This window comes from Grampus griseus, assembly GCF_964374135.1.
Source record: "Grampus griseus genome assembly, chromosome: 21".
NCBI lineage: Eukaryota > Metazoa > Chordata > Mammalia > Artiodactyla > Delphinidae > Grampus > Grampus griseus.
This window is the reverse complement of record NC_139015.1, coordinates 4,262,979-4,285,591: the sequence shown is the minus strand read 5'-3', so window position 1 is coordinate 4,285,591 and position 22,613 is coordinate 4,262,979.

Genomic DNA, 22,613 nt, shown 5'->3' with positions numbered 1-22,613 from the left:
AATTTAAACCAACTATGATTAACATGCTAAGGGCTCTAATGGAAAAGTAGACAGTGTTTAAGAACAGATGGGCAGGGTAAGCAGAGAGGTAGAAATTCTAAGGACCAAAAAAAAGGTACTAGGTATAAAAACACTATAACATAAATGAGGAATGCTTTTGATGGACTGATGAGTAGAACACACAGAGCAGAGAAGAGAATGTCTGAATTAGAAAATACATCAATAGAATCCTCAAACCAAAAAGCAAAGAGAAAAATGACTAAGAGAAATATCAGAATGGAATATCCAAGGAATGTGAGACAGCTACAGAAGGTGTAACATAAATTTAATAAGAATACCAGAAGAAAAGAGAAAGGAAAAGAAGACATATTTGAAATAGTAATGACTGATACTTTCCACAAATGTCAAACAAGAAAACCAAAGATCCAGGAAGATCAGAGAATACCAGGCAAGATAGATGCCAAAAAAAAACCCTGAAGAAAAACAAAGGTATATTTTCTTCCATTTACAGAAAATCAAAGATTCCCAAAAAAATTCCTTAAAATAACTGGGGTGGGGGCTTACATATAGAGGAACAAAGATAAGAATTATATCTAACTTTTCTTCAGAAACCATTCAAGAAAGAAGAGAGTGGAATGAAAATATTAAAATGTTGAGGAAGAACCCTCACTACCTAGAATTATGTACCTTGCAAAATTATCCTTCAAAAGTGAAGGTAAAATAAGGGGTATCTCAGACAAACAAAAATGGAGAAAATTTGTCCTTAACTGACCTGCCTTACAAAAAAAATATTTTTAAAAAGTTCTTTACAGAGCAGACCTTGGATCTACTTAAAGAAAGCAAGCATTGAAGAAGGAATAAGTGAAAGTAAAATAAAAATTTTTACTTTTCTTAATTGACCTAGCACATAAAAATTTGTTCAAAATAATAACAATGTATTTGATTCTGTATATTTATGTATATATCCTATGCATGTATGCATACATATGTATGTGTGTGTGTGTGTATATATATATATGTATATATGCTTATGTATACTTATATGTAAGTGAAGTGAATGACAGCAATGATAAGAGATGGATGGGAGGAGGTATAGGAGTACTGTGTTTTTAAGGAACTTATACTACCCATGAAGTGGTATAATGGTATTTGAAAGAGAACTTTGGTTAGCTGTAAAAACATATTATAAAATCCAAGGCAACCACTAAAAAGAGTACAATTAACATGCTAAGGAAGGAGAAAAATGGAATCATATAAGTGTTTGAAAGAATACAAGACAGAAAAACAGTGGGAGACAAGAATAGGAATAAAGAACAAGCCCAATGAATGAAAACAGTAAAAAAAAAAAAAAAAAATAGTAGATGTTAACCCAACTATACTAATAATCATTTTGAATATCAGTGGTCTAAATGCACAAATTAAAAGATTGACAGAGTGGATCAAAAAACATGAGCCAAGTCTACGTTGTCTCTAAGAAACCTGCTTTAAATGTAAAGACACATGTGACTAAAAGTAAATGGGTGGAGAAAAATGTTCCATGCTTACACTAATCAGAAAAAAGCAAGAATAGCTATATTAATTTCAGACAGAGCAGACTTCAAAATAAGGGATAAAGAGAGCATATTACATAATGATAAAAAGTCAGTTCTCCAAGAAGACATAGCAATTCCTAACGTGTATGTGCCTAATGACAGAGCCTCAAACTACATGAGGCAAAAACTGATAGACGTGCAAGGAGAAAAAGGTTAATCTACTATTAGAGTTGAAGACTGACACCTCTCACTCAGAAATGGACAGATCCAGAAGGAGAAAATCAGTGAAGGCATAGTTGAACTCAACACCACCATCAACCAGCTGGATATAAATGGCATCTATATGCTACTTCATCCAACATAAGGATACACATTGTTTTGAAGCTCCCATGGAATATTCACTAAGATAGACCACATTCTGGGCCATAAAACACACCTTCACAAGCTTAAACGAATAAAAATCATAAAATATCTTCTCTAAGATCTCAGTGGACTTAAGTTTGAAATCAATAACAAACGTAACTGGAAAATTCCAACATGTGATGATTAAACAACACACTTCTAAATTATGCATGGGTCAAAGAAGAAATCACAAGAGAAATGTGAAAATATTTTGAACTAAATGAAAACAAAATTTATCTAAATTTGATGGATGCAGTGAAATCAGGGCTTAGTGAGGAGGGAGGGGTGACTAGATAGAGCACAAAGGATTTCGAAGGCAGTGAAACTTGTATAGAATACTCCAATGGTGGATCCATGTCCAAATACATTGTCCAAACCTAAGAGAAGTTTCAGTTATTTGGGGTGATTTCTGGTTCCATACAAATTTTAGGATTATTACCTCCAGTTCTGCAAAAAATGCCCTTGATATTTTGATAGGAATTGCACTGAATCTAGATTGCTCTGGATAGGATGGACATTTTAACAATATTATTACTTCCAATCCATGAGCATGGTATATCTTTCCATTTGTGTCATGTTCGATGTCTTCCATCAGTGTCTTATACATTGATGTATAGGTGCAAGTCTTTTACCTCCTTGGTTAAATTTATACCTAGGTACTTTATTCTTGTGGATGTAGATGGGATTGTTTCCTTAATATCTCTTATAGTTCATTATTAATGTATAGAAATGCAACAGATTTCTGAATATTGATTTTGTATCCTGCAGCTTTACTGAATTTATTTATCAGTTCTAAGGGTTTTTGGTGGAGTCTTTAGGATTTTCTATATGTAATATCATGTCATCTGTTAATAGTTGACAGTTTGACTTCTTCCTTTCCAATGTGGTTGCCTTTTATCTCTCTTTCTTGCCTGATTGCTGTGGCTAAGATTTCCAATACTATGTTTAATAAAAGTGTTGATAGTAGGCATCCTTGTCTTTATTTCTGATCTTAGGGGAAAAGATTACAGCTTTTCACCATAGAGTATTATGTTTGCTGCCGGTTTGTCATATATGACCTTTATTACATTAAGGTATGTTTCCTCTATACCAACTTTGTTGAGAACTTTTGTCAGAAATTGATGTTGAATTTTGTCTAATGCTATTTCTGCACTTATTGAGATAATGTGATTTTTAACCTTCATTTTGTTAATGTGCTGTATTCACATGGATTGATTTACAGATATTGAAACATCCTTGTATTCTTGAAATAAATCCCACTTGATTATGGTATATGACTCTTTTAATGTAATGTTGAATTTGGTTTTCTAATATTTTGTTGAGGATTTTGTTCATTGGAGTTAGCGGCCCGTAATTTTCATTTTTTGTGATATCTTTGTCCGGTTTGGTTTCAGGGTAATGCTGGTTTTGTAGAACAAGTTTGGGAGTGTTTCTTCCTTTCATTTGAAATTACCTGAGAATAGGTGTAACTGTTTGAATATTTAATTGCCCTGTGAAGCTGTCTTGTCCTGTTGGGAGTTTTTTGATTACTGAATCAATTTCATTACTAGTGATCAGTTTGTTCATGTTTTCTGTTTCTTCCTGATTCAGTCTTAGAAGATTGTATGTTACTAGGAATTCACCTGTATCTTCTAGGCTGTCCACTTTGTTGGCATAAAATTGTGTGTAGTAATCTTTTCAAAGAACCAACCCTTACTTTTCTTTATCGTTTTAATCTTTAATTTTTTTGTCTCTATTTCATTTATTTCCATTCTGATCTTTATTATTTCCATTCTCTACTAACTCTGGGCTTGCTTTGTTTTCCTTTTTTTCCTTTCTTTACGTGTAAGATAGATCTTTAGGCATTCGCTGACAAAACTTCTTTGCAATTAGAATTATACCTTAACATTTTTAAGGTATATCCCAAATAAATATAAATATTTGCAAAACAGTACTTTAGTAATTTAATAAGTAATTTAGTATATGTTTTTATACCTGAAGTCTTCTAATACCTTAATTTTCTATGTAACAATAAATGATATACTATAATTATCTGTAAAATATTTAGAACTATTTTATTGTAGTGATCATTGTAGTTAGTATGTTTAAACTTTTGCTTCAGGTGTCAAGTTTATTATTTTGCTCAGTGATTTTACTTTCTATTGTGAGTCTGCAAATGTTATGAAATCAGAACAAATTGAGGCTTATGTCACCATGTTTTTAAATTAAGAAGCCACAGTTACTGTGTGTGTGTGTGTATACGCACATGTGCAGGTGTGAATTGCCTTTTCTAGAAACAGTATAATGCATATTCTTTAATTCAATCTAACAACCTGTAGTCTTCCTATGTAAATAATACTGCATTGATGGCGTTCTAAAGAAAGGCTACGGAAGTACAATAGCAATACAAAGCAGGTTATGTTTAAGTGTCAAATGAAAAAGACACACAGCATCTTTAGGAAACTAACTACCCTCAGGCCAGGAGCACAGAGAGGGGTGTATTTCAGAGAGGTCCTGAAGTAGCCTTTCAGGTTTAAGGTTAAGATTAAAACACAGTATGTCTCTCCACATTTTAAAATTTGCTTGGCATAACCTGCTAAATGTTCACAAGGGACATTTTGTCCTTTAACCATAAATCTATGCCAAGGAGAGTTCATAAAACTGCTGTGGCAAGTTCCTACTTGTCACCACAATGCATTCTTAGAAACCTGAGTAAAGCAGATTGTTCCAAAGGTTTTATGTTTCTTCACAGGAACAATGTTGTCATTTGACATTATATGGTAGCAAATAAATCATAGACATGACTGAAAATATGTCATAAAGTAAGACATACAACTATAAATTTGTGCAATTTTAAATGATAAAATTATGCTCCGTGTTCTACGCAATGGGCATAAATGTACCATACACTGATAATTGACAGGCCTCAGTGAATCATAAAAACAGAACATATAAGATACAATTCTACCGTATTGTACATTTGAACTAGCTACAAGGTTTAGATAATTTTCTTCTGCTGCTTCGTACCTGAAAGATCAGAGGGACTTGGTCCCTTTTTTCCCTCCTCTTTGCACCTCCCCCCATTCTATCACTGTGCCCCCGTGTGACCGAAACGGTAAGCGTGAATTGCAAGCTAAGTCCAGTCTATCTCCCTTAAAGGATCATTAAGTGGAGAAACTCAGATATGTCTTAGACCAAAATGTGGCAAATGTGAGATGGACCTTTGGAAATCCTGTTCCCCTATGGAAGGGGGGTATCCATGTGCTAGAGCACATGTACATTTGCATCCAGTTTGTTTGTTTACCTTTTGAAAGGTCATGGTGTGGAGAAAGGAAGGAAATTTCTCTTTGAATGATTAAAAATGTGGAAGTATCTCCAGATCTCTTTCCCTCTTGTGTTCTCCAGAGTTACCCTTGCCAGATGCTAGGCAGGAAGAGGCAAGCTAAGGGACCATTGATTTAAAATAAATATATGATGGATAAGGGGAATCCCACTAGTAGTTGAGAGGACTGCCAGTACACGCTTATTCAGAGCTATCAAAATCAAAGTAGTCCTGGGCAGAGACCTCAGTACATGTGGTGTTTCAGTACAGAGATAGGACTTATCAGGGTGCTGGCCGAATGAATGAGTGACCCACAGGGTTAGAAGAGCTGAGAGAGCCTGTGGATGCTCACCTCTTTCTCCGCAGAGGGGACACTTCTGGGCTTCCCTGTTTGTTCCAGCCTCGGCTGCCATTGGGGTCTTTCTGCCTAACTGCGCCTTCCTAAACAGGAGTGAACTGGGATGGAGCCTGTTGACAGGGAAGTATTCAGGTGCTGAATGATGGTTGTCAAAAGAACTTCAAAGACAAAATAATACAATACAATTGAGAATGTGTTGTCTTGGTCTCACACAAAAGTACCAGAGCACTTCCTCTGCCTAAAGAAGGCTTGGAAGTCTGCATTTTCCTTGACCTAGAATTAGTGACCTCGTTTTCAAAAGCAAGGCGAGCCAAGAAATTTGATAATGCTTGTTTGTCCCAAGGGATGAGGTTGTATGGGTTAGAAGAGGGCAGGATACCCTATTCCAGAAGAAGATGGGAATTTGTAGAGGCGATTAAAGTGTGAAGTACGTTACTAGCGACAGGAAACTGCCTTACTCCAGTGAAATACTTCAGAAGCGGCTGGGCCTATGAGGATCCAATGTATTAGTGTTACATTGCTAAATAATTCGATTTGTGTTCCAAGATGATTTTCCCTGCTCTGTTCACTCTCAAAGACTCTTTTTTTTAACTTAATATTGGGTGAGGTAGTCAGAGGTTTTTTTAGATCCTGAAATTTTTAAAAGATGCTCATTCTGAGGAAAGTTTCATGTCTTCGAAAGATAAAATAGCTTCTTAGGGCTTCCCTGGTGACGCAGTGGTTGAGAGTCCGCCTGCCGATGCAGGGGACACGGGTTCGTGCCCCGGTCCGGGAAGATCCCACATGCCGTGGAGCAGCTGGGCCCGTGAGCCATGGCCGCTGAGCCCGCGCGTCCGGAGCCTGTGCTCCGCAACGGGAGAGGCCACAGCAGTGAGAGGCCCGCGTACCGCAAAAAAAAAACTTCTTATTATCTCTCAAATGGCTTATTAATTTAACTGAAATATTTATGTGTAAAATCATGCTGAATTCCTTAAACAGAATAAAGGAAACAACTTGTATACCAAGGTAGTCTAGGTCCTGTAGAATCTAGATAATCGTGGAAAGTAATCCTAGGATTCTCAGGTATCTATGATTATTGTGTATATGGTACTCAATGTATTCGCTCCAGGAACCAGGTATATTTTAAAGATCCCTTCAGTTTCTTTTAAATGTTGACCAGTATGCTCTTCTTTCTGCTTGGTCAGCTGTTTCTACCTCCCTCTACTGCATTCAGACTAAGCATGTATATTCTCCAGTATTTTCTGACATTCATCTCTTCAGTCTCTTACCGCTTTAATTTCAAGTAACTGAGGTATCAAATTTCACCTATTCCCAAATTAAACCCAAACATGCACACACACACACACACACACACGCACACACACACACACACAGAGAAGTTAAAAAATAATGTTAAGTACTCTTACCTTTTCCTAGACCCTGGCTTCTGAGCTTGTTACAAACCACAAGGGCCAGGTGTGCGTGCACTGTCTCTGCTCTCATTTCGCTAGAGAGTGGAGCTTCATCCCTCTGTTCACTGGCCTTCTGTTGCAATTGCTTTCTCTAATGATGTTGTTTTTAATCTCGTAGTTGACAAGGCCCCTCACCCTTTCAAATCCCTTCTTCTCTTTTTCTTCTCCGGAGCATTTGACACTGCCCACACTTCTCTGAAGTTCTGTAATCTTCTCTCACAACGTGCTTTCTTACTTCTCCTTCTTCCCATGCTGTCTTGTCAACTTTTTCTTACTCTACAACATGGATGTTGCCGGAATATTCTGCACTTGTTTCTTTCTCCTTCTCGACACTGTCCCCCTTAGAGATCTATGTACACACAACTGTTTTTGGCTTCTTCCCAGAAATGAGTCCCAAATGCACATCCTTGGGCTGATTTCTCTGACGCATCTTCCCTAATGCCTGCTGGGAATCTCTATCTAGTTATCTTCCCAGCATCTTTCTGCCAGAGATACACTTGCTTTCTTCCTGCTCTATCAGTCTAAATCCTACCTGTTTTCTAAAACTCAGTTGAGATATCAACCCTGTGGTGAAATTCTCCAGTTTAAATAAACTCTCCTTCATTTGTTCTACTTTGTACCTATTTCTAGAATATATCACATTTATTCGTACACTTACTTAGTAAATGAGTTTATCATTATAACAGTCTTTTTAAATTTACCGAAGGAAAAAAATTCCAAAACGGTAAAGTATTCAGTTAGAAACTATTTTAGTAATATGCATATAAATGTGTGTATGTATATATTAGAGTTAGAGTAATACAAATGGCCCAGAATTTTTTTCATTAGAATTTGTGAAAATGCTAACAGTATTAAAATACAATGATCTTAAAAGCTAACAGTATGACAAGATAGGCTTTATTTTGGAAGTATAGCCACCATCTCTAGCAAATTTTCTTTACTGCAGATATTGGGTCTGTATATTTAAAGCTGAGTCATATAATCCTAAATATTAAAATGGAAACAAGGCATATTCCTTTAACATAAAAAGGAGCCCAGCTCTGTGAGACGCATACATTTAACAGAACTTCTCATTTATTAATGTTGCTACAAAATGTACATTTTAATAGCACCACAAGAATCAGGGTGTGCACAGAAGCAGTCTCCATAAAGAATATTTAACAACTTTATGTGGCAAAATATGAGGCTGTCTTTTCATTCTCCCAATGTTCATTTATATCTTCATGCTCTGATACCATTTCACTGTGCAGGGGAAAAAACCCAAAACCCATACCATGCTTGTTGCTAATTCAAATCTTTGTTCAAGTTTTGTTTACCTGGTTTCTCATCCCAACCTAATATGCTAATTTGTTATTTCCATATGGTATAGCATTGTATTACGAATCACTCTCAATAGCCCAGATGGCATCTTCATGTGAGTTCAAAACAAAGGCGTGCTATCTCAATATGCTTGACTTCCAGTTGTAATATTGGTTTTGATGTAACATCTTATTGCCATCAGATAATTGTCATAAATATATAAATACATCATGTCTGCGGAGAGATGACACTTCCTTAAATGTAACACACTTATGTAATATACAACCCCCGCAAGAGTACGAAGAGACCCCGGACTGAGCAACCTCGTGTAGAATCTGACCCCCAGTTTGCTCATTTGTACCCGTTGTACTTGTACTTGTACCTATTGTATTGACGGCACTATATCATAGACTTCTTTTAAGCACATGTGAAAGAAATATATCCCAAGATTTAACATTAGTATTCTATACATCTTAGTTTTCTCTTTTTCCCAAGAGCGCTTAAGAAATTTCCAAAGATGCACTTTCTCCAAAAATGTTTTCCTGAGATTTGAGCCCAGAGATCAATACATTTTTTTCTGTAAAGTACTAGGTAGTGCCCACTTCAGGCTTGCAGGCCTGATTTGTATAGTCTTTGTTTTGACTGTTCAATCATTGTATCATAAAAGTTGCCATAGACTGGACGACATACAAGTGAATGAGCATGACTGTGTTTTAATAAAACTTTATTTACTAAAAAAAAAATGAAACAGAGATGGCTTGATTTGGCCCATAGGCCATAGTTACTGATCCCTGGTTCAGCCCATATTACCTCATTTCTTCATTAATACATGGAGGAGTTATAGTTGTCTATTTTAGCTATGTTTTTAGACCCTGAGCCAGATAAAGAAAGTTGTCTAGTAAGGCCACTTGATTTAATTCTTTATTAAAACTGACTTTATACTTCTGTTAAGGCTGAGGTTAGAAAAAACCTTCTGCCTCTCCTTTTTTTTTTTGTGGTACGCAGGCCTCTCACTGCTGTGGCCTCCCCCATTGTGGAGCACAGGCTCCGGATGTGCAGGCTCAGCGGCCATGGCTCACGGGCCCAGCCGCTCCGCGGCACGTGGGATCTTCCCAGACCGGGGCACGAACCCGTGTCCCCTGCATCGGCAGGCGGACTCCCAACCACTGCGCCACCAGGGAAGCCCAGCCTCTCCTTCTTGACAATATGTATCTCTAAAGTCCCCCCCCTTCCTTATCTTTGGTCCAAACTGACAATTTTTCATTCTATTAGGCAGAAAATACACTTAATTTCTATTGACATTATTTAGACATTATTTCATTTTTTTCTCATTTTCTTGAACAACTTTTACAAATATGTTTCATGTAAGTAGCCCCAAACCTTATTTTCTAAGCTTATCTTTTTAATCAAATGGAATGTCTCAAGGCAATATTCCTCCTATTATGGGGTGCAAAGTACCATGCCACACCTTTTGAGGCATTTCAAAATGCCTGTACCCTCACGGTGTCTCCTTATGAATGCTTGCTCAGGCAAAATTACCAACCCTATTAGTGGCCAGAGCTGCTATTCTACAAGGTTGCCATTAACTCAAGTTTGAGGCCTGAAGCAATCTTTAAAAGAAGGCTTTGGGACAATGTAGGTGGTCCACCACACATCACAGAACAGAAGTTAATTTGACTTTCATAATAAAAAACCCAAAAAACAAAATACTGTCCTGAAGTTTCCCAGCACTGGGCAGGGATGTGTACCAAACTCCATCAATGTGAAAATAGAAGTTATTTTGCTATTTTAAATCATGTCCTTTTCTCAAGGGGTATTTGCTGCATCTTACTCATTCTTCCTTCAGAAAGGGTTATTTCTTTATTTTAGTCTTATTATGGGGATAGAAAATCTAATGAATAAAACAAGGGCAACTGAAGTCAAACCAATAATATTCAATATATATTGAAAACACTACATGCCAGGCAGCATAACATCAAATAAAACCTGTTTTTAAAAAAAGGGAAATAGACAGTGAAATATATGAATATACCACCTACTGTATTGTTCATTGCATTGAATCAAGCAGATGGAAATAATAGATATGTAAACAATACAACTCTGTTTTCAAAGAATGAGTACATGGGAAATACAAAAATAGACTTTTAAGTGAAAATCAGAGTAACATATCCTTCCATTAGATTTTGTTGCCATCACTCTGGATTTCAAGGACTCACAAAAACACAAAACAAGTCTGTAGTAATTATCTCAGTGTGGTATCAGTAATCCTCACACACACCTGAGGCAAAGTATATACCAACGTAGAGGCAACCTTGGTTTGGAATCATTTTCTTGCTACACTACTCTATTCTTCTTACTCTTTGTTCTCTACAAGTGGTTATTAATTCAGACCATGTCACATAACCTGCTAAGTTCAATGTGTCCTTACTTCTTTCATGGCTTGTACTCAGTTGCAGCAAAACTTTGTTCCCGGGCTTGTAGCACATTTGTAAAAAGTACAAGTGTTTGATTCCCAGGTAAAAAGGAAAAAAATATGCAAAATACACAAAGAGACATTGGAAAACCAGTGCCCCCCCCCAAAAAAAAGTTTGTCGCCTATAATCACTATCTAAACACTAATAATATAATGATGATGGATTACTTTCATTTGTATCTTGTATCTTCTTTTCTGAAATGAATATTAATGTTATCAGAAAACATAATCACAACTTTTTTCTGATAGGAATCCTTCTCAGTTCTGAGAGTCTGTAACTCTGAGGCAAATGTATTCTGAGTCTTCCCAGGTTCTAGTGGGGACTATACAGCGGTCATTATTTCTAGAAGTAGTTGGAAGCTAATCTGAAACTCAGACACTTTACGACAGGAAACTGCTGGCATCTCTTTCCACAAAGACATCTTACTGTTGGCGTTGTAGCTGATTGTTACAGCGTGAGAACCGTGTGGATACAAATGATTTCCATTTTCAAGGACTAACAAGGGTGCTGTTACCAATGAGCAAAAAATCACCCATTTTGCTTGCTGTCATGACCACATCCCAGATACTAACTTAATGAACAGATGCTTATTAGGTACCTAGTATGTGTCAGGCATTACTTAAGCAGATGAGACATATCAGTTTAAAAAAAAATGCACCAGAAATACTTTATTGAAATGCCCCTAAACTAAACAAGCCGAAGGTTAAATGTCAGTTTGTATATTTCCTTACAATGTTAAACTAGTGTATCCTTCACTAAAGAGCAATGAAAATTCCTTGCCTAGCTTAGTCAGCTTTCATGTTTTGTGACTAACTCAATTTTTCAGCCATGCAGAGATCACTGACCTAAATAGAAGTAAATATTTCTATTTATAATTTATTCTCTGATTAAGTGACACATATTCACAGTCATTGTTCTTGTTTATGAATTTCCAGATTAAATTTTGAATTTCTTTATTATTAATGCCTATATTTTTCTTTGTTTTCCATATATTATAACAAAAAAACTTTTTAAATTTTCAGAAAAAATACCCTTCTATTTATATATATATATATACACACACACACACACACACACACACACACACACATATACACTGCATGAATAATTTTAAGGACTCCATTTACCAGTACTATGTTTGCTTACCAGCCTAGCCTGAATTTTGACTATATATGTAATTTTACCGGTTGAAATTGCTTTAGGTCAGAAGTTCTTCCTTTCTGAAAATGCATTAGAGGATTTCTAATTGAGTTCCAAAATTTGTTTTATATTCCAGTAGAATTTTGCTAACAAAGTAAATCGAGCAAAGGGCTGAAACAACCATGGCTCCATGAAGCTCAGATGACACTTCTGCAAAATGAGCTTCAATTCAGTTACATTTATGAGTAAGAATTAGTTTTCTGGCCTTTGGCTCCAGATGATGGACTCCTATAATTAAACTTTAAAGTTCTGCATGTGATTAAATCTTGGAATCCTTTGATTCTCCTCATCAAAATACATTATACATGTTTTGAACCTCTCTCTATTCGCCTTCAAGCTTGTGTGCTTCTCTCTCTATGTAATCTCAAACAGTTTAATAGGACATCTATTTTGAGTCCCATAAATATAAATAGCTTGGGGAATTTTTTAAATAAATGAGATAAGAATTAGTATGATGGCTCTTCTGATTTTTTAAATAGGCTGTTAGGATACTTGCAAAAACTTCTAGGGTTCTTAAAGTAGGTGTAGGAATGGAAAAGTTTAGAGAAAGCTTACCCTCTAAGAGGAAGTACTTTTGGCATCGCAAGATAAAGAAGGCACGCAGTCCTCTCAAAACTGGAAAGGGACAAAGCCAATAAAGTAAAATATCTTTTCATTACATACAACCCCTGGAGTATTGTACTTGCTTAGGAAGTATTCATTTAGTTACAATTATAGTTGTGTGATAGAATTATAGATAATTATATAATGATATAATTTATTATGATAATGAAAATGCCTCAGAGCTGTTGAACAAGTAATCAGCAATATTAAGATTTTCCTGGAGGGGTCTCTATTTCCAACATGCACTTTTTATTTTTATATAATATTAATTTTGTAAGAATATGGGCTTAATAAAAGCAAAGGCAAATGAAATGAAAATGATACCTTCTATTCATATATATACACATAAATGCTTTTTTCCTTTTATTGTGGTAAAATATACATAATATAAAATTGACCATTATAACTATTAAGTGTGGAGTTCAGTGGTATTAAAGTACATTGATAGTGTTGTACAACCTTCAGTAACATCCATCTTCAGAACGTTTTCATCTTCCCACACTAAACAATAGCTCCCTATTCCTCACTCCTTCTAGCCCCTGGCAGCCACCTTTACCTCTATGAAATTGACTACTCTAGGTATGCAGTATAAGTAGAATCATAAAATATTTGTACTGTTGAGACTGGCTTATTTCACTTCACATAATGTCTTTAAGGAGCATCTGTGTTGTACCACATATCAGAATTTCATTTTAAAGGCTGCATAATATTCCATTGTACGTAAGTACCACATCGTGCTAATCCATTCACGAACACTTGATTTGCCTCCACTTTTTGGCTATTGTGAATAATGCTACTATGAGCATTGTTGTACAGATATCTGTTTGAGTTCCTGTTTTGGGAGGGACATAGACCCAGCAGTGGACTTGCTGGATGATATCATTCTATTTTCATCAGTTTTTTGAGGAACCACCGTAGTGTTTTCCATAGCATTTGCACAATTTACATTCCCACCAGCAGTGGGAATGTAACCCACTGCAACCCAGTGCTCAAGGGTTCAGTTTTCTCCACATCCTTGCTAACACTTGTTACTTATTTTCTGTTTGTTGGTTTTCTTTATTGTTAGGTAATAGCCATCCTAATGGTGATGTGGTACCTCAGTGATGGCTTTGATTTGTATCTGGCTAATGACTGATCAGTGGTGTTTTTCAGTTGTTTGACATACAGTTGATCATGGTACATTCTTATAATCCTCTTTCATTTTGTAAAATCAGTAGTAATTGTTGGGGTTTTTTTCATTTCAGATTTTGTTTGAGACTCCTCTTTTTTGTTGTTGTTATTAGTCAATCCGGCTCAAAGTTTGTCAGTTTTGTTGACTGGTTTGAAGAACCAAGTCTTGCCTTACTCATTTTTCTCTGTTGACTTTCTAGTCTCTATTTTGTTATCTCTTCTCTAATCTTTATTTCCTTCCTTCTACTATCTTTGGGTTTATTTCCCTGTGAATTCTTTTTTGATCTATTGGTTGTTTAAGAGTGTGCTGTTTAATTTCCACATTTGTGGATTTTCCAGTTTTCTTTCTGCTCTTCATTTCTAATGTCATTGCATTGTGATTAGAAAAGATATTTTTCTAATGATTTTATGATTTTATACTTTTTACATTTATTGAGACTTGTTATGTGGCAAAGAAGTTCTATCCTGTAGTATGTTCCATGTGCACTTGAAGAAAATGTGTGTCCTCCTATTGTTGGGTAGAATGTTCTGTATATGTCTGTTGGCTCTAATGATCTGTAGTATTATTCAAGTCTTCCATTTCCTTGTTGATTTTCTGTTTGGTTGTATAGTCATTATTGAAAGTGCAATATCAAATTGCTTTCGTATAGCCATTTCTCCTTTCAATTCTGTCAATGTTTGCTTTAGCTATTGATATTTAGGAGGTCTGATGTGGGCTCTTCACATATATATGGTCTTTCAAAAGCATTCAACTTAGTTTTTCACAGGAACACGCATTTGATTAACAAATGTTGGGTTGGCCAAAAAGTTCATTTGGGTTTTTCCATAACATCTTAATGTTTGGCTAACCCAGTACTTGGGTAAATCACATAAATTCAATAACAACTGCACCTGCCATAATCAAAGTTGTGTGGGGAGAGCACAACCAAGTCTAGGTGAGCATGAAACCAACTGGTGGGAGCAGAAGACACAGGCCTATTCCAGAGAAGGGGTTGAGGGCTGCAAGCTTTCAGTGTGCCGTGGGTATTAGCTGTCATGCTTTGCAGAGAGAATCTATGCAGTGTGTTATCTGAAGCCAAGATTAATTCAAATATGATTGTTCACAATAGAAATGTAGAAGTAGACCCAAAACCAAGAGAAAATTGCAGAGACTCTAAAGACAAAACTAGAAACCTCAAAATACACAGGGGTAGAGATGGCATAAAAACACTGCAGCTAGAGGGCTGATGCTGTATCTATTACAGAGTTCCATGCATTACTTACCATTTAAAAATGCAGGCTGAGAGTGACAGAACTTCCAGTAAATTATGGAACTGACAAATGCAGTTTGTTTTTTACCTGGAAATCTTCTGATTTTCTTTTTTATGGGAACACTTTGTTGTTTGATTTATTTTTTAAATATACCCATGTTTGCTGGAAAAAGTTGACTATGTTCTTGCTTGAGAAAAGAATCAGAGTATGTTTATCCTCCAACTGAGCTTCCTGGATGAAGGCCTGGAAGATGGTGTATGGAGGCAGCTGGCATGTCCCATAATGCTCTGCTTGGTACCTTGTCCTGAGTATCCAGGAGTGATAACCTTTGGAAATCTGTCTTTTAATCTGTCTACTATGGAATCCATTTTCTAAACATTATTCTCACCAAAATTGTTCCCTGCTTTAATCCTAAAGATAATACCTTTTCAGATGGCTTTCTACCTAGATGAAGTTGTATTTGGAACTTTAAAAAGTCATGTGGTTGGACTGGGCTATTATTGAATATTATAAAGCTAACATTGGGTTTACCTTGCCTGTGCAAATGAGTTTTGAAGGAGAAAAATTTAGAAGTAATTAGAAATGCTTTATCAACCAGTTAAAGATAAGTAGCTTTAATTACATCTTTTACCCAAAACTTTAGAATCTAATTTTGAAGATTGTTGGAGTTTTGAAAGAACTTGACCAAGCAATAGACTACCAAATTATGATGTTTTACACATGGGATCTCAGCTATACTTTGGAGCAAAACTTGTCAAATTGTTTAAAGACTTAAAAGATGTTGAAACAGGGGAAATGGAACTAGCTGATTCCATTGGACACAATTGTGTCCACTTGAAAAATCAGCTCTAGTGTAGACAGTTCCACAGGAGAACAGTAAGGAAATGTCACCATTTGGGAAATATCAAATTAGTTCATACTATAAACAATAACTTTTTTTTTCTGAAAAAGACCCACCAGAAATTATTCTTGAAAGAAATTTAACTGATGCTACCAACTTCTGTGATAGCAAGCACCTTCCTCTACAAAAATTTAAAACACAGCTGAGGAAAGAATATAATGGTAATGATGAACCTCTGAAAATGCTACCAGTGAAAAAGGAATAGACTAATTAAAAATACTGAATGGAGCAAATAAACATGTATCTGATTATCTTTGACAACCAGGTACATTCTCTGAAAGAGAAAAATATAAACTTTTGTGGTAGATTGACTTACATGTGGCAAGAGATGGAGAGAGAAAGGGGTCCAGATGGAGAAGGAAAAAAAATCTGGAGAGTATATCAGTTTGGGGAGAATATAATAAATCTTAGACTGACTTGAAGTAAGACAATATATCTAAGTAAAAATATAAAAAGTCAAATGCAAGTTATAAAGATAAGTGGGACTTTGCTTGGAATCAAGAGCAAAGATATTTTAACAAACAAGTGATAGAAATAACAGATTATCTACATTAATTTTATCAGGCAACTTTGCTGTTTCAAATGATATTACGTGCAAACAGACAAACTTTGGGTTTTACAGTTGTAGGGTTCATTTAAAGGAAGATAATACATTGCAAACTTTAAAGACCATGTGTCCTTTATTTCATAAATGTTTTAGTACCTAACAATTTACCCATTTTGCATTTAATAATAGCAGTTATAAATTAATGAACATGTATTGGGCATTTATTCCATTTTAAGGACTGAGCACTATTTAGTAGACATGAATTTTATTCTCACTTCATCTATGGGAATAACCTGTCCAAGATTTAAAAAGTTGTACCTAGTTAAGACTAGACTCCGCTTCAGTCACTGGGAAGGTAGTAGCATATTTACTTAGATATGGCTATTTCAAAATCTTCACAGGAAGTTAAGATACATTTATTTTTGCTTCGTGTTTCTGAGAACAGGAATTTATTTGACTATATAAATAACAATAGGGCCATGAGAAACAAAGGTTCTCACTGTATCTAATCAAAAATAGCTATTTATGAGAAAAGCCAATTATTTTCTAGCCCTCTGTTTTCAGCAGGGGAGTTTTCAAGTGTATACTTTTACTCATCTGTTTGTTTGCTTCTTTGTTTTCTGTCACATGTCTGTAACATTTTGGCAGAAGGCATTGTAAAAATTTTGGGTATTGCAGAATTGCTATGAGGCTGGAAATATATTGAAGTGAATTCTCATGTAGCATAGCTGCTGTATGAAAAGTTCAAAGAACCTACAGAGTTATAACAAAACGAGAGTTTCTGACACTGATAGAAAACATTTTCCTCAGAGTGTCAGGTCGGGAGAAAAAACACACTTCAAAATTTTAAGAAATAAATATTTCATAATATGTTTGCTTTTTTGCTTGGATTTAATGATAAATCATGTTACAGATATAAATGCTTCCATCACATTTCTGATCATCTGCTTAAAGATATAATACATGTACTTTCACCCCACAATCTTCTATAGAAATAGCTATTATTTTGTACCTCCAAAGCTACAAGAATATAAAATATGCAATAAATTAGATTCATTTTTGTGCTTTGCTTAAAATGAAAGTGCATTTTCCATATAATGGTAAACCATACCTTTATTGTTAAGGCAGATGAATTTCCCCAAGACTAATGCTATTTTAAAAGTTATTAAAAAGATTAAGGACAAATATGTCCTTGACATCTGTAGTGAGTACCCAGAAAGACAAATATTAGAAAAATTTTTTCTAGAGATTTAGACTTATTTCAGAGATTTAGAATTGAGTTACCCATATAAATTTTGCCTTCAGTGTCACAGATATAGAGTTTAATCACTGTCTCTACATGATTTGAAGAATTATTTGAGTTTTATTTGACATTGCCTGCAAACAGGTCGGAACAAATGTGACTGAGTTTGATAAATATGTGAAATGAACAACATGAAATTCATTAAGCGCTGCTGCGGGCCATAGAAGTACTTAAATGGTGCAATGGAGAGAAAGAAGACCAGCAATCAGATAAACAGAGAGCTCTAATTAAAGATGTAAAGCAAGGGGAACACAGGGTCACAGGGAACACAGGGGCAGGAAAGATACTAAGTGTCTTCAGAAACAAACCTAAGGTTAAGCGATAGGAAAGTAGATGAGTAACTGGCATCCCACTGCTATTGCTAATTAGCTAGTCATCCCCAAATGAAGTGGTGAAATAACCATTATATTAAGTTCATAGAGTGTGTGGGTCTGGAGTTCAGATCGGGCACAGAGCCAGATGATTTGTTTCTGGGGCACATTTGGGTTCTGAGAACATGCGAGACTTTTGGTTTGAAAACCAGGTAAATCCCAGGCACACCGGGACAGACAGTGTAGTAGAAGAACAGGTGAGACTGGAGATTTTGCTGTTACCATGATTATAAAATAAAAGCTACCTCCATTAAAAAGGGCAGAGAAGCTGCACTAGATTATCTGTCTGAGGGGAATACTACTGTCCTCCCCAATAGTGATATATTTTACAAGGCTTGAAAGAACCTATTGCTCTATAAAAGTACTACACAACAGTTTACGTATGTTTAGTGAGCAGGTTATTACATCCTCAAGTATGGATTAACAACTTCAGAACGTGCTAACATAAAGTAAGCTTAACACTAAGCTGGCCTGAGCAAACTGTTTCATTGAGATACAATACCGTAAAACTTACCCCTGTAAAATATCCATTTCTGAGGTTTTCAATATGTTTAAACCAAGTATCACCACTGCTGCCTAATTCCAGATTATTTTCATCACCCCCAAAGGTAACCTCATACTCATAAGCAGTCACTACCCATTTTACCCTCCCTCAAGTCTCTGGAAACTACTAATCCCCTTTCTGTCATCATAGATTTGCCTATTTGGGACACTTAAACTATATACTATGTGGGCTGTGCACCTGGCTTCTTTCACTTAACATGTTTTCACTGTTCATGTTGTAGCATGGATCAGTACTTCACTCATTTTTATGACTATTATCCCATTATATAGGTAGATGGCATTTTGTTTTTCTACTTATCCATGGATGAACATTCGGGTTTTTTTTCAATGTTTTTGGCTCTTAGGAATAATGCTGCTATGAACATTCATGCACAAATTTTTATGTGGACATATGTTTTCAATTCTAAGAATGGCATTGTTAGGTCATATGGTAACTACGTTTTAACTTCTCGAGGAACTGCCCAGTTGTTTCTCAAAGTGGCTGTTCCATTTTACATTTCTACAGCACTGAATGGAGGTTCCAATTTCTCCACATTCTCCCTAAAATTTGTTGTTGCGCCCCTGTTGATCAAAGCCATCTTAGTGAGTATGAAAGTATGCATCATTGCGGTTTTGATTTGAGTTTCTCTAATTACTAATGATGTTGAGTATCTTTTCATATGCTTATTGGCCATTTGGATATCTTGTTTGGAGAAATCTATTCAGTTCTTTTGCCCATTTTTAAATTGGGTTATTAATTTTTTCGTTGTTGAGTTATTTATATATTCTCAGTACTAGCCCCTTATCAGATATATGATTCACCAATATTTTCTCTCATTGCGTTGGTTTTTATTTCACTTTCTTGATGGGGCCCTTTGAAACACAGACATTTTTTCTATTTTAATTAAGTCCAATTTATCTATTACTTCTCTTTTCCTCACAATTTTGATGTTATATCCAAGAAACCATTGCCTAAACAAAAGTCACAGAATTTTATTCTGATATTTTCTAAGATTTTTATAATTTTAGCTCTTACATTTAACTCTTTGATCCATTTTGAGTTAGTTTTGTAAGTGGTGTGAGAGGCTCAATTTTCCATCTTTTGCATGTGGGTATCTAATTGTCACCGCATCATACATTGAAAAGTACTGTTTTTTCCCATTGAATTATCTTGGCATCCTTGTTAAAATTCAGTTCATAAATGTAAGGATTTATACCTTGAGTTTTAATTCTGTTCATTGATATATGTGCCTATCCTTATGCCAGTACTACACTGTCTTGATAGTTCCAGCTGTGTTCAAAGTTTTGAACTGGGAAGTGGGAGTCCTCCAACTTTGTTCTTTGTAAGATGTTTCCGGCTATTCTGGGTCCCTTTCATTTCCATGTACATTTTAGGATCTGCTTAACAATTTGTTCAAAAAAGAAAAAAAAAACAGCTGGGGTTTTGTTAGGGAATACATCAAATCTGTAGATTGATTTGGGGTGTCTTGCCACCTTTACAATATTAAATTGTTTCTAATCCATTGACATGGGGTGTCTTTCCATTTATTTAGGTCTTCAATTTTTTTTCAACATATTTTATAAGTTTGTACAAGACTTGCCCTTATTTTAATAAATTAATTGCTAAGTATTTTATTATTTTTGATATAAAGGAATATTTTCTCATACAAAAACTTGTGATTGTTCATTGCTAGTGTATAGAAGGACAATTAATTTTTGTTTATTGATCCTGTATCCTGCAACCTTAATAAACTCATATTAGCTCTAATAAATTTTTTCTTTTGGGGGGAGGTTCCTTTGGATTTATTGCCTTTGGATTTTTTATGTCATCTGTGAAAAGAGAGTTTTAATTTTTCAATTCCCCCTACCCCCTATTTTTGTGCCTAATACTCTACCTTAAAACTCCAGTATGATATTTAATAGAAGTGACATGGGTGGGCTTCCTCATTTTGTTTTTGGTTTTAAGGGGAAAGCTTTCAGCATTATACCATTATTTTGCAATAGTTATAGAGAATTGATGTTGCTTTTCATTTAAAAATTTGGTAGAATTCACCAGCAAAGCCATCTGATATGTCTATTCAGACTTTCTATTTCTTCTTGAGTCAGTTTCAGTAATTTTTGCCTTTTCTAGGAATTTGTCCATTTCACCTAAGTAATCAAATTTATTGGCAGGCAGTTACTCATCATATTCCCTGATAATCCTTTTTATTTTTGTGACATTGGTAATAGTGATCTCTCCTCAAGTCCTGTTTTAGTCACTTGTCTTCTTTTTCCTTGCTGTGTCTAGCTAAAGGTTTTTCAATTTTGTTGATTCATCCAAAGAACCATTTTTTAGTTTTGTTGATTTTCTCCATTGTTTTTCTATTCTGTATTTCATTTATTTCCTCTCTAATCTTGATTATTCTTTCTTTTTGCTTTAGGTTTAGTTTGCTATTGTTTTCTATTTTTTAAGGTAGAAAATGAAGTTATTGATTCCTGACTTCTTTTTTTAATTTATAGCTGTAAATGTCTATGTTTCTTCTGAGTATTACTTTTAGATACATCTCATAATTTTTGGTACCCTGCTTTTATTTTCCTTCATTTCTAAGTATTTTCCAGTATCCCTTTGATTTCTTTGTTGACATATTAGTTATTAAGGAGTGTGTTAATTTTGATATACAACTGACCTGTGGACAATGTAAGTTTGAACTGCACAAGTCCATTATACGTGGATTTCTTTCAGTAGTAAATACTACAATATTACATGATCCAGAGTGGATTGAATCTGCAGATATAGAACTTAGGCTACAGGGGAATCTCAAATAGAGAGGGCTGCCTATAAGTTAATGTTCATTTTTGACTATGTGGAGGGTCAGTACCCCAACCCTCACATTGTTCAAAGGTCAACTGTATTTGTAAATTTCCTAATTTTCCTTTCATTATTAAATTTTAATTTCATTCTACTCTGTTAGAAAGCATATGTTGTATGACTTTAACCCTTGTAAATTAATCCAGATTTGTTTTATGGCCTAGGATATAGTTTATCCTGGATATGTTCCATCTGCACTTGGGCAAAATGTATATTCTGTTTTTGTTGGGCTGAATATTCCATAGCTGTGAGCTAGGCCTACTTGATTTACAGTGTTGTTCAAGCTTTCTGTATCCTTGTTGATCTTCTGTGTAGTTGTTCTTTACTGAAAGTAAAAGAATATTGGTGTATCCAACTATTATTCTTGAATTGTCTATTTCTTTCTCGTATCAATCTAAAGTGTACTTCTTTGCCTCTAGTAACAGTTTTGGTTTTAAAGTCTATTTTGTCTGATATTACTTTGTATGGGGTATGTCTATTCTTTTATCTTCAATCTATTTGTGTCTTCGTCTAAAGTGTATCTATTGTGGACAGCATAGAGTTTAATTATTTTTAAAATACATTCTATAAATCTCTATTTTTATTAGTGTTTAATTCACTTACATTTAGTGTAATTACCAATAAAGTAGCATTTACATCTTCCATTTAGCTATTTGTATGCTATATCATTTTTGTTCCTCTGTTCCTCCATTACTGTCTTCTTTTGTGTTAGATATTTTCTAGTATACGCTTTTCTATGTCATTATTATAAAAGTTGCATCTTTGTACATTATATGATCATCAATAACTACAGCTTCATGATTACTGCTTTAGGCAGCTGTATCTTAAATCTCCTAGGAAAGATTTATACACACACATATGCATGTATACACACATATATGTATATACTTGAATTTATCCTACTTGGAGATTGTTGAATTATTTGGATAGGTAGATTAATGCTTTTCTTCAAGTACAGAAAATTTTTGGACATCATTTATTCAAATAGTATTTGTGCCCACTTTTCTCTCCTCTACTTCTGGGATATTCGTTATGTGTCTGTTGCTACACTTGATTGTT